The sequence below is a fragment of the Petaurus breviceps genome, unplaced genomic scaffold, assembly GCF_028583685.1.
Source record: "Petaurus breviceps papuanus isolate PSGF00001 unplaced genomic scaffold, PetGlider_PUasm1.0 220, whole genome shotgun sequence".
NCBI classification, from domain to species: domain Eukaryota; kingdom Metazoa; phylum Chordata; class Mammalia; order Diprotodontia; family Petauridae; genus Petaurus; species Petaurus breviceps.
In genome coordinates this window covers 2,611,613-2,625,807 of record NW_027185876.1, presented here as the reverse complement: position 1 = coordinate 2,625,807, position 14,195 = coordinate 2,611,613, and positions in this window count along the sequence as shown.

Genomic DNA, 14,195 nt, shown 5'->3' with positions numbered 1-14,195 from the left:
AGAGAGAGAGAGAGAGAGAGAGAGAGAGAGAGAGACAGACAGAGAGACAGAGAGAGAGAAAGCTCCCTAGATCTCCCCCATGGGGAAGTTCCAAAGTCTGTAGTCTAGGAAGCTAGAGATCAGACATGATGGAGACTGACAGCTCCCCTCAAGCCAGCTTCTTCCCAGAGTTGTCATCTCCCTTCAACAACCCAAAGAGAGCTCAGCACTATCCCTCTTCTCTCTTAAAGCCAGAAGTGCCCAAAGTAACTGAAAAACCCAAAGAGACTTAGAACAAGTGCAGGGACTGAAGAGGCCTCCACTTTTCCAGGACATCCATCTTTACCAATAAGGAGAGATTCCTATGCCTATGGGCACTGGGATTGCGGTTACACATCACTCAAATTTTCATTCATCTCTTATCTCTGTGGCTTTTTTTGTGTGTGATATTTTTTCTCCTTGGGCTAATACTTATGCTTTGGAGACCTTCAAAGCTGTGTATATTAATGGGATTGGATTCTCCTATGTTCACAGGGCTCTGAGTGCCCAGATGACATAGGGTAGATCAGAAGATCAGAGATTTTGAAGCATCTTAAAACCTATCAAGTCCAACTCCCTCATTTTGCAGAAGAGGAAGCTGAAACAGAGAGATTAAAATGACTTACCCAAGGTCATATAGTTAGTGACAGAGACAGGATTTGAATCTGGGTCTTCTGATTCAAAAGTCAATGCTTCTTTTTTACAGTACCACAATGCATCTATTCTTTAATCCCTCTCTTTCCTCACATACACTTACACACTCACATATATGTGTGTATCTTGTTGAAACCTGAGATTTCATCCTTATACCAAATTTCCAGTGTGGAAACTTCCTCTTATGACCCAGATCAGCAATGCATCTTAGAGATTGCTCTAAGAAATGTTTAGAGATGGTCTGGTTCAACTTCTTAATTAATTTTATAAATGGGGAAACTGAGGCCAAGAAAAGTGAAGGGACTTGCCCAAGGTCACACACAAGGTCTTCTAACATGGTGATCTGTTTTTTAAAAGAAAAATTTATTTCTTTTTAATAAGAAAATCATTAAAGTTATATTGTCCCGAAGATTTACCTTAGAGAGTGACCTGGGCTGCTGAGGAATTCAGTGGCTTGCCCAGGGTTGAACGGCCAGTGTATCGGAGATAAGACTTGTACACAGGCCATCTTGACTCCTTGGTCAGTCCTCTATACACTAAGTCATGGTGTTTTCCTCTTTTTTTTTCTAAATTTGAGAAAAATCCCTCTTCCTCACCTAACGGGGACCTATGAGGATACTGAGATGAGATAATTCACAGTGGGTTTTTGTTGTAGCAGAGGTTATTAACTAGCCTAACACCTGTATGTATTGGATGGCTAAATCCTGTGTGGTTCACTTTTAGTAGGATCTGATTTAAATCTATCCCTCTACATGTGCTACATGACATATTTAAATGCATTGATGTACTCAAGTATACACAACTAATTGATTTCATTAAAATATTTGCCTTTTGATTAAATTTCACAGTTAGATTTACCCCTTTTCAGTAATTCTTAATGTAGTACTTGATGTATATCCTTAAGTTTGTGGTAATTATCACTTTCTCTTTGCCTAGAAAAACAAGGAACAAAATGGTACCTGTCTTGTTCAACTGTGCAAAGTAATGTGCTTCCCTTGAGAGCATACATTTTTTGAGTTTTTTTTTGTTTTTCTCCCTCTAACTTTTAACTCTATGGTCCATCCTCTGTCTAAAATTATTGGAAAATCTCAGTGACAGCTGTAGGAAAAACAATCCCCAGTGACACACTTCTCTGCAAACTTGATTTACATGTAAGAACAGTAGGTCCTCGGCCATTGGCCAGGTACATTTTCAGTTTCTTGTGAGACTGTGCCCTGCTATGCTCACCCCCAATGTCAGAATGTGACTGGAGGTGGCTTCTCTCAGCCAGATCATCAGGGAGAGGTTAGCAGTCACAGACAGGATACCATGTGGCATGCTAACTTGGTGGCATGTGCCATCAAGTTGTTATGAGCTTGGTGCTGGGTAGGAGGAACTCTCCCTGCAGTAATACTGGCAGCTTCAGACTCAGAAGTACCATAAAGAGAGGCAAGATGATTCTGCCACTTGGAAGGTATGCCACTAAAATGTAACACCTGCTATGTGCCCAGGAGAGCCCGGCCAGGAGACTTTAATATGTCTTTGGCACCCATGGAGCCATTGAGCATGATTGGAGAACTCTATGATTCAGAGTCATTTACCGTCCCTGTTGAAGAGATGGGTTTTTGTTATGGGGAGCACCTTGGGATCATTGAAAATGCTGCATAATTTCACAGACTCATTCTAGCCCAAACTCTTTCCTCTGTTCCGCTCTGGGCCTCGCTCATCGACCACCTGCAATGTCTGTCCAATATATATATATATATGATAGCATGTGCTCTATGGTATCAGTTCAAATGCTTCTTGGAGTCTGGACAATGAGTGAATGAATGAATGAAAGAGCATTTATCATGTACCTTTTATGTGCCAATTATGGTGCTAGATGCTAGACACATGTCATGTAAAGTAACGCAATTCCTGTCCTCAAGAAGCTTATATGATAACGGGGTGGCATCACAGCAGCGGCCAGTCAAGGAAGTTTTGATTTGGGGACTCACAGGGAAAGGCAGGTGATTATCAGGTCCTTTTCAGAGGCAATGGTAGTATTGGTGTGATTACTGTCCCTAGAGTAAGAGGTGGAAGGTCACATAGCAAGATAATCTGGATGACTGGCTGGAAGGTATTCTTTTTCAAAAAGATTTGCTTGTGTTGCTATAAAATTATAATAAAATCTCTATTGAATAAAATATGAGCTAAGAAAATAATTTGTGTAGTTTTTTAAAGTTGGGTAGGCATGGTATGTGTGTATGACAGAGAGAGAGATTGAGAGAAAGAGAAAAAAGAGAGATTAAGAAAGAGAAATATAGAGAAAAGGAGAGAGAGAAAGAAGAGAGAAAGAGAGAGATTGAGAGAGAAAAAAGAGAGATTGAGAGAGAAAGAGAAATAGAAAAGGAGAGAGAGAGAAGAGGGAGAGGTAGAGGGAGAGAGAGACAGAAAAAAGAGGGATTGAGAAAGAGAAATAGAAAAGGAGAGAGAAGAGGGAGAGGTAAAAGAAGAGAGAGAGAGAGAGAGAGAGAGAGAGAGAGAGAGAGAGAGAGAGAGAAAGAGAGAGAGAGAGAGAGAGAGAGAGAGAGAGAGAGAGACAGAGACAGAGACAGAGAGAGACAGAGAGAGACAGAGACAGAGAGAGAGAGACAGAGACAGAGACATAGAGACAGAAAGACAGAGAGACAGAGAGAGACAGAGAGAGAGAGAGAGACAGAGAGAGAGGAGAAATTGAGAGAGAAGAGGCATTGCTACATAAAGTTTGGAAACCACTGCCTTACTAGGTAGTCTTCATGCATTTTGGTTATTCAAATATTCATCATCTAGTGGCCAAGTGTCTTGTGATGATATTCTCCATTCTCACATGGGTTAATCCTGAGATAACAAGATACAGGTATTATGGTAGAATGGTTGAATTCCTGGATTTGGAGTCAGGAAGACCTGAGTTTGAATCCTATCTTGGACATCTGCTAGTTGTGTGACTGTGAACAGATACCTTCTTGTCCCTGAGCCGCAGTTTCCTCACCTATAAAATGAATGGTTTGGACTAGAAAGTTTTTGAGGCCCTTTCCAGCTCTAAACTGATGATCCAGCACTACAGCCTTTAAGAACCTAGGGTCACATATAAACTAAAGCATTAGAGTAACATTTCAATAGAATCCATCTCTGATTGTTCTCAACTGCCTTCTCCACATCACCTTTTCTAATTTCTTCTGGCTCCCACTCCATCTCTCATAGTGCTGTTTTGAGCCTCTTCTTAATCTCTCAGATCACCTTTTCTTTATTCACATTCTTCATTCACTTGTTTTTTCTTGGTTTCTCTCAGTGATGCTATTGAGCTGTGACTATAGAACACCTTGGTCTCAGAATAATGATGATGATGATACCTTAAGCTTTCTATAGTGCTTTAAGGTTTGCAAAGCACTTTACATTTATTATTATTCCATTTCATCCTCACAATAACTCTGTGAGGTAGGTGTCATTATTATTCCCATTTTACAGATGAGGAAACTGAGGCTTAGTGCAGTTAAGTGTGTTGACCAGGATTACGCAGCTAGTAAGTGTCTGAGGTAGTCTTTGAACTTAGTTCTTCCTGACTCAGGTCTGGAGTCCTATCCATTACACAACCTAGCTTCCTCTGACTCTGAATTGTTGGTGGCTCAAAGGGCAATGGAGAGACGGATGAAAGGTGTGAATAGGCTATGACATATTGCCAATGACGACTGTATATAACATTTTTCTTCTGTTTTCACAAAGCAAATCTAGATTTTGGGTTTCAAACTACTCATGATTATGCTTATGGCCCCCACCCACTAAATTTTCCCTATTTTGGGGCAGCTAGGTGGCACAGTGAATAGAGCACTGGCCTTGGAGTCAGGAGGACCTGAGTTCAAATCTGACCTCAGACACTTCACACAAAAGCTAGCCATGTGACCTTGGGCAAGTCACCTAACCCAATTGCCCTTCAAAAAGCAAAAAAAAAATTCCCTATTTCAGATAAGTTAGGGTTTAACAAGTGTTCTTAAAATATGGTTAGAACAAAAGCCATTTACTCAAAATGGTATTGTGACATTAAAATAATTCATGAACAGCAGATACTCCAGCCATGTCCCTCCAAAAACTACTATATCAATAAGATACGAATCCTAAGAGATAACTTCCTCCTAACCTTCCAAGAATGGGAGGCTGTGAGCTCACCCTGGTTCTTGGCTCATCCTGTGGTCCATCTTCTGCTTTAGAGTTAATCTAGGGAAGCCATAAGACTTGGTATGATAATTTACCCCTCAGATGAGCATGACAAGGGCTTTGTCTTGATGTTTGAGCTGTCAGAATTTGTTACTTCATGGGTCATTTAGTGATTAGGAATCAGCTTTCTGATTTCTAGTGGAATGTAACTGCATAGCAGGCAAAATGATCTGTAAGTTTAAGACATTGATTATGTTCTTCATATTTTCTTATGAGATAAATAGTCTATTTCACAAACTCGAAAGACTTGCTAAGTCCTAGGTATTAAACATTGGATTGGTGACACTTTCCTTTGTATATCTGCTGCCATTTTGGAAATTGAAAGTGGAATACTATAATACACCATAACCAAGCCAACCCAAAGTACAAAAAAGCAGCTATTGCTACCCAAGATCTTCTGCTCAATGGTCACAGAAGCTTCACAGGATGGTTTTTAATACTTGGATAGAAGAAGAACTTTAGAATTGGTACAAAGCGGCTTCTCCTGGCTCAAGGTGGATGCAGATTTGTCAAAAGTAAGAGACTTATGTTTGAGGTTTTCAAGGGAGAGTCCCTTTGAAGGACTGGTCCAATTTTTACCAAATTTTTTGTCCTAGCATTTCAGGAACTCTGCTATAATTTTACATGTTAGTGGGATGCCTTTCTACGTGTATTATAGATGACCTTTGGTCCTTCTCTGGGTTCTAGAAATGCAAGACATAAGGTTTAGAGAATTTTCCCTGGTTCTAGAAATGCAAGACATAAGGTTTAGAGAATTTTCATCCTCATTTGTCTTCTCTGGCTAGTAGTTCATGATGATCTAACTAGCTAGTTATCTGACTAATAGTTGACCAATGCTAAAATTTGTCTCTTGTAGGCAGTATCCAATTTAGTGCTGGTTGGACCATCAGGGAATGGCTGTTGGTCTACACTGGGAATTAACTCAACTCATGGTCTCTGAATTTATCAATGACAGACTACTTCAAAGCCAAGAACTCCAGTTTGTGCATGTGATAGCGAGTTACAGCTCCAATAAGCCCTCTATTGGCAAATGTAATATATTTCTGATGCCCAGCATTCTTTTGGTATGAAACTGCTTTCTGGATTCTAGACTAGCATTTGTTTGTATCACAAAGGGCTTGCTTGGGTCTGCCTTACCCAGCACTTCATGTAGAAAGGTAGTCCATCAATTCCTTGAATGCTTGCCGTATTTCTAGTGAAATATTCTAGTGATGGTGCAAAAGGGGTCAAAAAAGATGGTCAAAAGGTCAGATTGTCATTATTTCACTATATTGCTTCTAAGTCTTCTTCTTAAAAACAAATGAAATTATTATTTTTTTCATCCATAAATGAAATCATTGAAACTTTACTGTCCAAACCACTCCTGCCTGGCCAGCACTCTCTTCTATCTTCTTTTATGAGAACATTGGCTCCTTGCGGTACAGTGGATAAAGGCTGAACCTGGAGTCAAGAGGATGCCAGTTCAAATCCAGCCTCAGGTGCCTACTAGCTGTGTGACTCTGGGCAAGTTTAACTGTTATCTGCCTTGGTTTCTTTATCTATAAAATAGAGATAATGATGGCACCCTACTGCCCATGGTTATTGTGAGGGTCAAATGCAATAATATTTATAAAATGCTTTGCAAACCTTAAAAGACTATATAAATGCTATTATTAATATTAGTAATAGTAGAAGTCTTTCTTGATTATTTGTATTTGTATTCCTAGATGCTTAGCACAGTGTCTGACACATAATAGGGCTCTTAATAAATTCTTTTTAGTTCATTCATTCATTGAAGGCAGCTGCTAACTGGTAAGATATCTCCCATGCTAGTGATACAGTAGAGAAAAAAAAAACAGTAAACTGTAGTAAATTGTTACTTGCCAGTGCAAATACAAGCTATGGAATGATATTTTTCAGGGGAAAGTACTTTCCCATTGAATTAGAAACCCTTTAAATCTTGGATAGGATATATCATTGAAAGATAAACTGAGTTCATTTCCTCTAACATTACTAGGACCCACTGAAGATTTTTTCCTGTGTTTTTTTCTTTCAAGTTTTAATTGAGAATCAAAAGTTTCCCCCTTCCCTCTCCCACTGAAAATTTCTCTGACCAGACAAGTTGTGCTCACTGTACTTGATGAAGAGAAAAGGAGGAGGTTAATGGAAAGCCTCAGGGGATCCCCTTTTGATCTCTCATACTCCCTAAAAATGCAGAATCCTTGAGCTTCAATAGCTATTTTCTTCCCTCTACAACTTCTGTCTTCTCTTGCCCAGTCTTAATCTTTACCCTTCTCCTACATCTTCTCCCAACTAATCAGGAAGCAGCGGGTGCTGCAAGTTTGGTAGAAACATACACTAAAAGCTGTGGTTAGAAAGCTGTGTTTATTGGACAATGCCCAAGGGCATGCTAAAGCCAGCTTATGTGGCTGGAGTAGATTGCTCATTTCAGAGTGTTGTTAGTATTTGCACATCAGAAATCAGCAAACTCCACAAACTAAGGCTTGATTTAGTGTTTTGTTGATTGTTTAGACTTAAGAAAGTAATGGAGAAAATGTTAATAATGCAGATTTAACTTAGAAATATGCCATGTCAAATGATCAAATAAAATAATATTTGTAAAGGGTTTAGTACAGTGCCTGCCTGGCACACAGCAGGCATTGAATACGTGCTTGTTCCCTTCCCCCTTCTCATTATGTGAAGAAAAAGAAATTTCCCCCAGAAAGTTGGTTGTTAAACATTTTCCAGCACATCTCTGGCTATGCACAAGAAATGATATAGATCAGGGGTGGTAAATTCTAATAAAACAGGGCCCAGAAAACCATGCTGTATACTGATTTAGAAAACCACACATGAACACAGATCGACCAAAGCACTGAGGCATTGGCATTTATGGTGGTTTTTAGGATCTCTACCATAGTTCATAGGTATCAATTAAACAAGAAACACCTACTAAGTGTCTACTATGTGCTATCATCATGTTGGGTGCCAGGGGTGCAAAGACAAAAACAAGCATTAAATACCTCCCATGTGCCTTCAGGCACTGGCGATACAAAGAAAAAGCAGAAAAGCCCCTGCCCTCAAGGAGTTTACATTCAAATAAGGAAGCGTGTAAATAAATCAGCAGATACACGCAGAATAGATAGAAAGTAACCTTAGAGGGCAGAAAACTCACTGGCTGCAGAGGGGATCATATTCCTGCAGAGAATATCATTGGAATAGTTCTTGTCCTCAAGGAGTTTACATTCAATTGAATGTGAGGGATAGGCAATGTCTCTCAATATAAGTATATACATGACACCAATGAAATAATTATAAGGGAATAAGCAGGAAGAGGTACTCGGAGAAGAGCACTAAATTAGCTTGGCTAGGAGATTTATAATTAATTTATGTACAAAACCTTGAGCTTAGAGATTGGATAAATAGGGAACAAAGAGTAAGGAGAAAGCAAGGAACTAGGGATGAAAAATCGAGTCAGGTCAACAAGCATAAGTGCTTCCTGGGTGCCCGGCCCTGTGCCAAGAACTGGGTATTCAAATACAAGCAGAAAGACAGTCCCTACCCTCAAGAAGCTTGCATTTTAATGGAAGACAATGCAGAATTGGAAACTAGAAATTGAAGGGAGGGGAGGGAAAAGGTGTGCTGTGAGAACAGTGTAAAGAAAGTCTGGAAGAATCAGACATACAGCCTGGAGAGAAATGAAGACCTGGTTGGCCTAGGCTTTCTCCTTAAAATGGAACTAGCCAATCACAGGGAGAGGCAGCAGGGGCTGAGATATTATAGAGAAATTCCATGACAGCCAGAAGGATATCCTAGAGAGAAATAAAGAAATGGGTGTGGGGCAGCTTGATGGCGCAGTGAATAGAGCACTGGCCTTGGAGGCAGGAGGACCTGAGTTCAAATTCGGCCTCGGACATTTAACACTAGCCGTGCGACCTTGGGCAAATCACTTAACCCCAATTGCCCTGCTTTCCCCCTCCAAAAAGCAAAAAGAAAAAAAAAAGAAATGGGTGACCTGGGCCACCTTAAAATGGAAGACTGTCAGGAATATCTCCAAAAGAGGAAGATAAAGAAGGCTGTTCTGTTATGCAAAGATGGTTCATTCCCCTACCACCAGAACAGCAAAGATTGGGGGCTAAATCTGAAATGACTTCGTCTAAACATCCCTTAAAACAACAGTGAGAAGTCTGTGCTTTGGAATGGGTAGCAAGCCAAGCGCCCTTATTCCTCATCTAGCATTTTATTGGGAAGTGTAATATGGAAAGGCAGCCATTGGGGTGGGGGCGGGGTCTCCTGCCTACTCCAGTCTGTCGCTGTATTTACAGTCATGTCTTTGCATCACTGTTCTATACTTAGCTAAATTGTGTGTATTATATTTAAGGCCAGTTTTGTCTTGTTTAAAGGGGTCCAAATTGGGATTAAGTATTCAGGCTGTCATCTCCTCAGTGGGCAGCTGGATATTGGATTTGTATTAAGTAGAAGAGTAACTGAAATACTGTAACTTTAGCATTATTTTTCTCATATACAGTAATGACTTTTGTATTAATTTAGAAATGGGAAAGACATTGTATTTCCAGCATTTTTTCAGGGTATGTTTCATAGGACAGTTATAAGCAAGGGCAGTGAGTGGGCAAGTTTCCTACAGAACCAGTTAGGGAATTGTGAAACAGAAGAGAATACATTCAAGCTGTGTGGGGCCACAGACATCGTGTAATTCAACTCCTGTCTCTTTCTTGCTACTCAGTCTTTGTTTCAGAAAAGACCTGCAGAGGCAAAGTGATTTGCTGAAGGATCCCCAGTGAACAATTACCATAAGCAATAATGAGCTTTTATTGAGGACCTACCATGTGCCAGACATGAGGTTAGGTGCTGAAGATACAAAGGAAAAAAAAAGACAATCTTTGCCCTTAGGGAGCTTCTATTTTAGGTGGTGTCCTTGACCCAGTGGCACTGGCCTCCTGGCTGTTCCATGCACAAGACGCTCCATCTCTGAGCTCCAGGAATTTTCTCTGTCTTTCCCCCATGCCTGGAATGCTCTTCCTCCTCAGCTCTGCCTACTGCCCTCCCTGGCTTCCTTTAATTCCCAACTAAAATCCCACCTTCTACAGGAAGACTTTCCCAAGCCTTCTTAATTCCAGTGCCTTCCCTCAGGTAATTATCTTCTATTTATCTGGTATCTAGCTTTTTGATTTATATATTTGTTTGCATCTTGTCTCTGCCACTGGATTGTAAGCTCCTTGAAGGCAGACAGGGACTGGCTTTTGCTTCCTTTTGTATCCCCAGTACTTAGCACCGTGCTTAGTATGTAGTAGGCACTTAATAAACATTTCCTGATTCATTGATTAGAGAGCTGGACTTGGAATCTGAATCCTGTCTCAGATTCTTAATTAGCTATGTGACTCCGGTCAAGTTCCTTCACCTCTCCAAGCCTCAGTTTTCTCATATGGAAAATGGGAATAAAATAGTACCTATCGCATAGGGTTGTTATAAAGATCAACTTAGATTTTATTTGTATATGTATCTACATATATACAGACACATAATAATGGCTAACATTTATATACCACTGATCGTGTGCCAGGCACCTTATAATTACTCATTTGATCCTTACCACAACTGTGGGAGATTGCTGCTACTGTTATCCCCGTTTTACAGATGAGGAGACTGAGGCAAACAGAAATTATGTGACTTGTTCAGGGTCATGCAGCAAATAAGTGTCTGAGGCTGGATTTGAACTTTATGTGTGCTTGGTACTCTGTCATCATATCTGGTCCACCCTCTCTGCACACTCATGACTCTAACCAGGATTATAAAGGGATCCGTCTTCAGACTCCTGTTCTGGTGCTCTTCTGGACACATCAGACTGCTCCTCAATGGCATGATTCTCTGCATTATTTGTCCCAAGTTCCCAGAGGTTCTTTGCTCTGTTTTTTTCATAGGCAAGTCTGAGCTGCCATTGTTGAAATAGACTTTTCTCAGGTTTATGGGATTAGAGCCAGAAGGAATCCCAAAGGTCATTTAGTACAGCCCCTTTATTTTATGGGTAAGGAAACAAGAGGTCCAGAGAAATGAAGGGACTGAGAGGAAGGAGCAGAATCAGGATTCGAACCCAGGTCATCTGACTCCAAATCCAGCTCTCCCACTGCATTGTGCTGCTTCCCATCCCTTCAGTTGAGAGAGACCAAATGCCGTCCAAAATGAGTACTTCTAGGAATGGGGAAAAAAAGCAACCCATTTTTTCCCCTTAATTGATGAGTGTGTGACTCTAGTTAGTATTCCTCAAATATTGAATATGAATAATCAGAGAAGACACTCACTAGTATAAAAAACTAATAAATTTTATTTTTGTAGTACATTAAAATAAAATTCAGATAAAATTTTAAAATCCTAGCAGATCCAGAATAACCATTTGATAGCTGTATATAAATCTATTTTAGAGATATGCAAACAGGAATTATGGGATGCCAGGGCAAGTTGATTTAGGGGGCTTTTTCTCTCCTATAAATAATGCAGAGTGCTGCAAATATCCAAGTACACTTAACTGAACATAATTAAAATATTGGAATATATTTTTAAATAAATAATTAAGTAGTTAGAAGTATCTGCAACACTAATTCAAAGTGATAGTCGTGTGGTGATTACATTATGTAGTTTATCCCATACTTTGGGTTTAAAGTACAATAAAAGTTACATTTAATAAAAATTATTGGTTTTGTGGCTTTTGAGGAGAGAGACAGGTTCAATTTTAAGGACAGAAAGCCTTCCATGTTTTAGGGTTTAATGGCAAAGGTGTTTAGAGAAGACATTCTCAGGTGAACTCTATGCCTTACCTGGGGTCCAGGATAAGGATCACTTTAAAGATGGGAGACTATATAATCATAGAATCTTAGAGTGAAGGGGCTTTCAGTGATCTTTCTGAAAAAGAATTCCTTCTTCAACATACTGGACGAGTTATCTGCCTTCCTTCCAAGAGAACCTTCTACCTACTCTGCATGTATCTTAGATGTTCCTCTATTGTCTCCCTCATTAGAATGTAAGCTTCTTGAGAGCAGGCACTGTCTTTGCCTTTTCCATCAGCTGTTAATGATTTCCTATTTAAGGTTACCTTGTTATCAATTTTCTATCTGTTTTGCGTATATATACATGAACTTGTCTCTCCTGTTAGAATATAAGAGCCTTGAGGGCAAGGAATGTTTGACTTTCATCTTTCTATTACCAGTACCTAGCCCAATGACTACCAGGCAGCAAACAATAAATGTTTGTTGATTGAGTGATTGTTTATTGATTATCCAGCCTTTGCTTGAAGACCTCCAAGGATACAGAATGCATCACCTCTTTTCACTTATGGATAGTTCTAATTATTTGGAAGTTTTTCTCTTACTCTAAGCCAAATTTTATCTCTTGCCCCCCCCCATTTTCCCCCATTGTTCCTGTTTCTATCCACAGGACCAGGCAAAACAACTGATTTTTTTTTAGCTCTTTAAGATTTGTGAAGCATTAAAAAAAATACATATAATTTCACCCTTGCAACAACCCTGGGAAGTGGGTGCTATTGTTATCCCTGTTTTATAGATGAGGAAACTGAGGCAAACAGAGGGTAAGTGAAAGACCTAGAATCACACAGTAAGTGTCTGAGGCAGGATTTGAACTCAGTCCTTCCTGACTCCAAACCCAGCACTCTCATAATAATAGCTAACATTTATATAGTGAATTCTATGTGCCAGGCATTGTGCTTTTTGTAAATTTGAAAGTGCTATAGAAAGATAAAGTAGTTATGAGCTGCCTTTGGCTTGAATACCATTTCATCCATGTTCCCCACATCATAGTGATTTAGGATTATAGGATTAAAAGTTTGGAAGAAACCTTAGAGGCCACTGAGTCCAATCTCCTCATTTTACAGTTGAGAAAATTGAAGCAGGCAGTGGTTAAGTGACTTGTCCAAAGTTAACCTGATTCCAATCCACTCTTCCAGCTGTTTCACATCAGAAAAAAAAATCCTCAGATTGAACATACCACAGATAAAGAAATGTAAGCATCATGATTGGGGGGACACATATTTTTAATTGACACCCAGAGAAAGAAAATAACCGAAGGAAAGAATCTCCAAAAGGCAGAATTTCATACACTATGAAAACTCCCTGAGTCTCCAGGCTGTGGAATAGGTGTCAGTTGGCATTGGTAGAGGGAGTTTCTTCACCCAGTGAAATCTTAGGTCTAGTAAAGCCACCCTCATGCCCTCCTTGGATTCAAGAGGACATGAATTTAAGTCTTATCTCTAGGACTTAGTTGGTGATTTCAGAGATTTGAAGCATCTTAAAAAAATCATCTCAAAATCACCTGTAGCAGCAAGCACCCCAAGCGTCCTCAGGGTTTGCTGCCAACACAGGTTCTTGGATCTGCTTTGTTAAAGGAAAGCAACTCAAAATGGGTTAACAAGCTTACTTTAATCAGTCAAATATGTATCGTTTACCTAGTTTAGGGGAAAAAGGTCAGCACCCCGAACTTCAGAATATACAGAGAGAATTATCAAGACAGAAACAGATGAAGTAGACAGATTTCCAAACTGTCCAACCATTACATACATACCAAACAACATCTGGGTTTCAAAGCCAGGGGGCTCTGGACAATGGCTTCCCAGAATCCATATCAAATCACAGAACACTTCTCAAAGTGAGCCCCAAAACAAAGCCTCACATCAGGGCTTATATAGCCTTCTCCTGGCTCAGAGAATGTAACAACCTTTTGGACCCACTGGCCAATCAAAAAGTATCTACTAAAAAACAAGCCTTCTACCCCAGGCTCCAGGTCCTCTTTAGCCTAGGGGCAGGGAAGATCTTTAAATTTACATTCCCATTACATCACCCCATCTTAGAACTGGAAAGAATCTCAGGGGCCATCTAGTCCAACTCCAATGGAAAAGAACTCCCCACTGCAACGTACAGAGTAAGCGATTATCCAACTTCTTCCTGAAGACCTCTAGTGAGGGGGAAAGTTAACACTTCTTAAGGCAGCCTATTCATTCCACTATCGGATAGTGGATGTGATAATGGTTAGCAGGTTTTTCTTGACTTCTAGCCTAAATTGTCCCATCTATCTTCTATGCCTATTGCTCTCAGTTCTGTCACCAGGGTCAGAGGTGTATAGGTGTAATGTTAATGGCATATAAGATCTTCCCCGCCCATTACCAGGCCTCACTGTGGAGCCCAACAACCTCTGTCTGTTGATTTGTGCTAATTTCTCAGTTAGAAGTCCTGTCTGTTGGTCTTTATTTCTCTGATTATATTTTCTCTTATTTTCTTTGGATTTTCTCTGAACTTCAGAGTGCTGATTTTTCC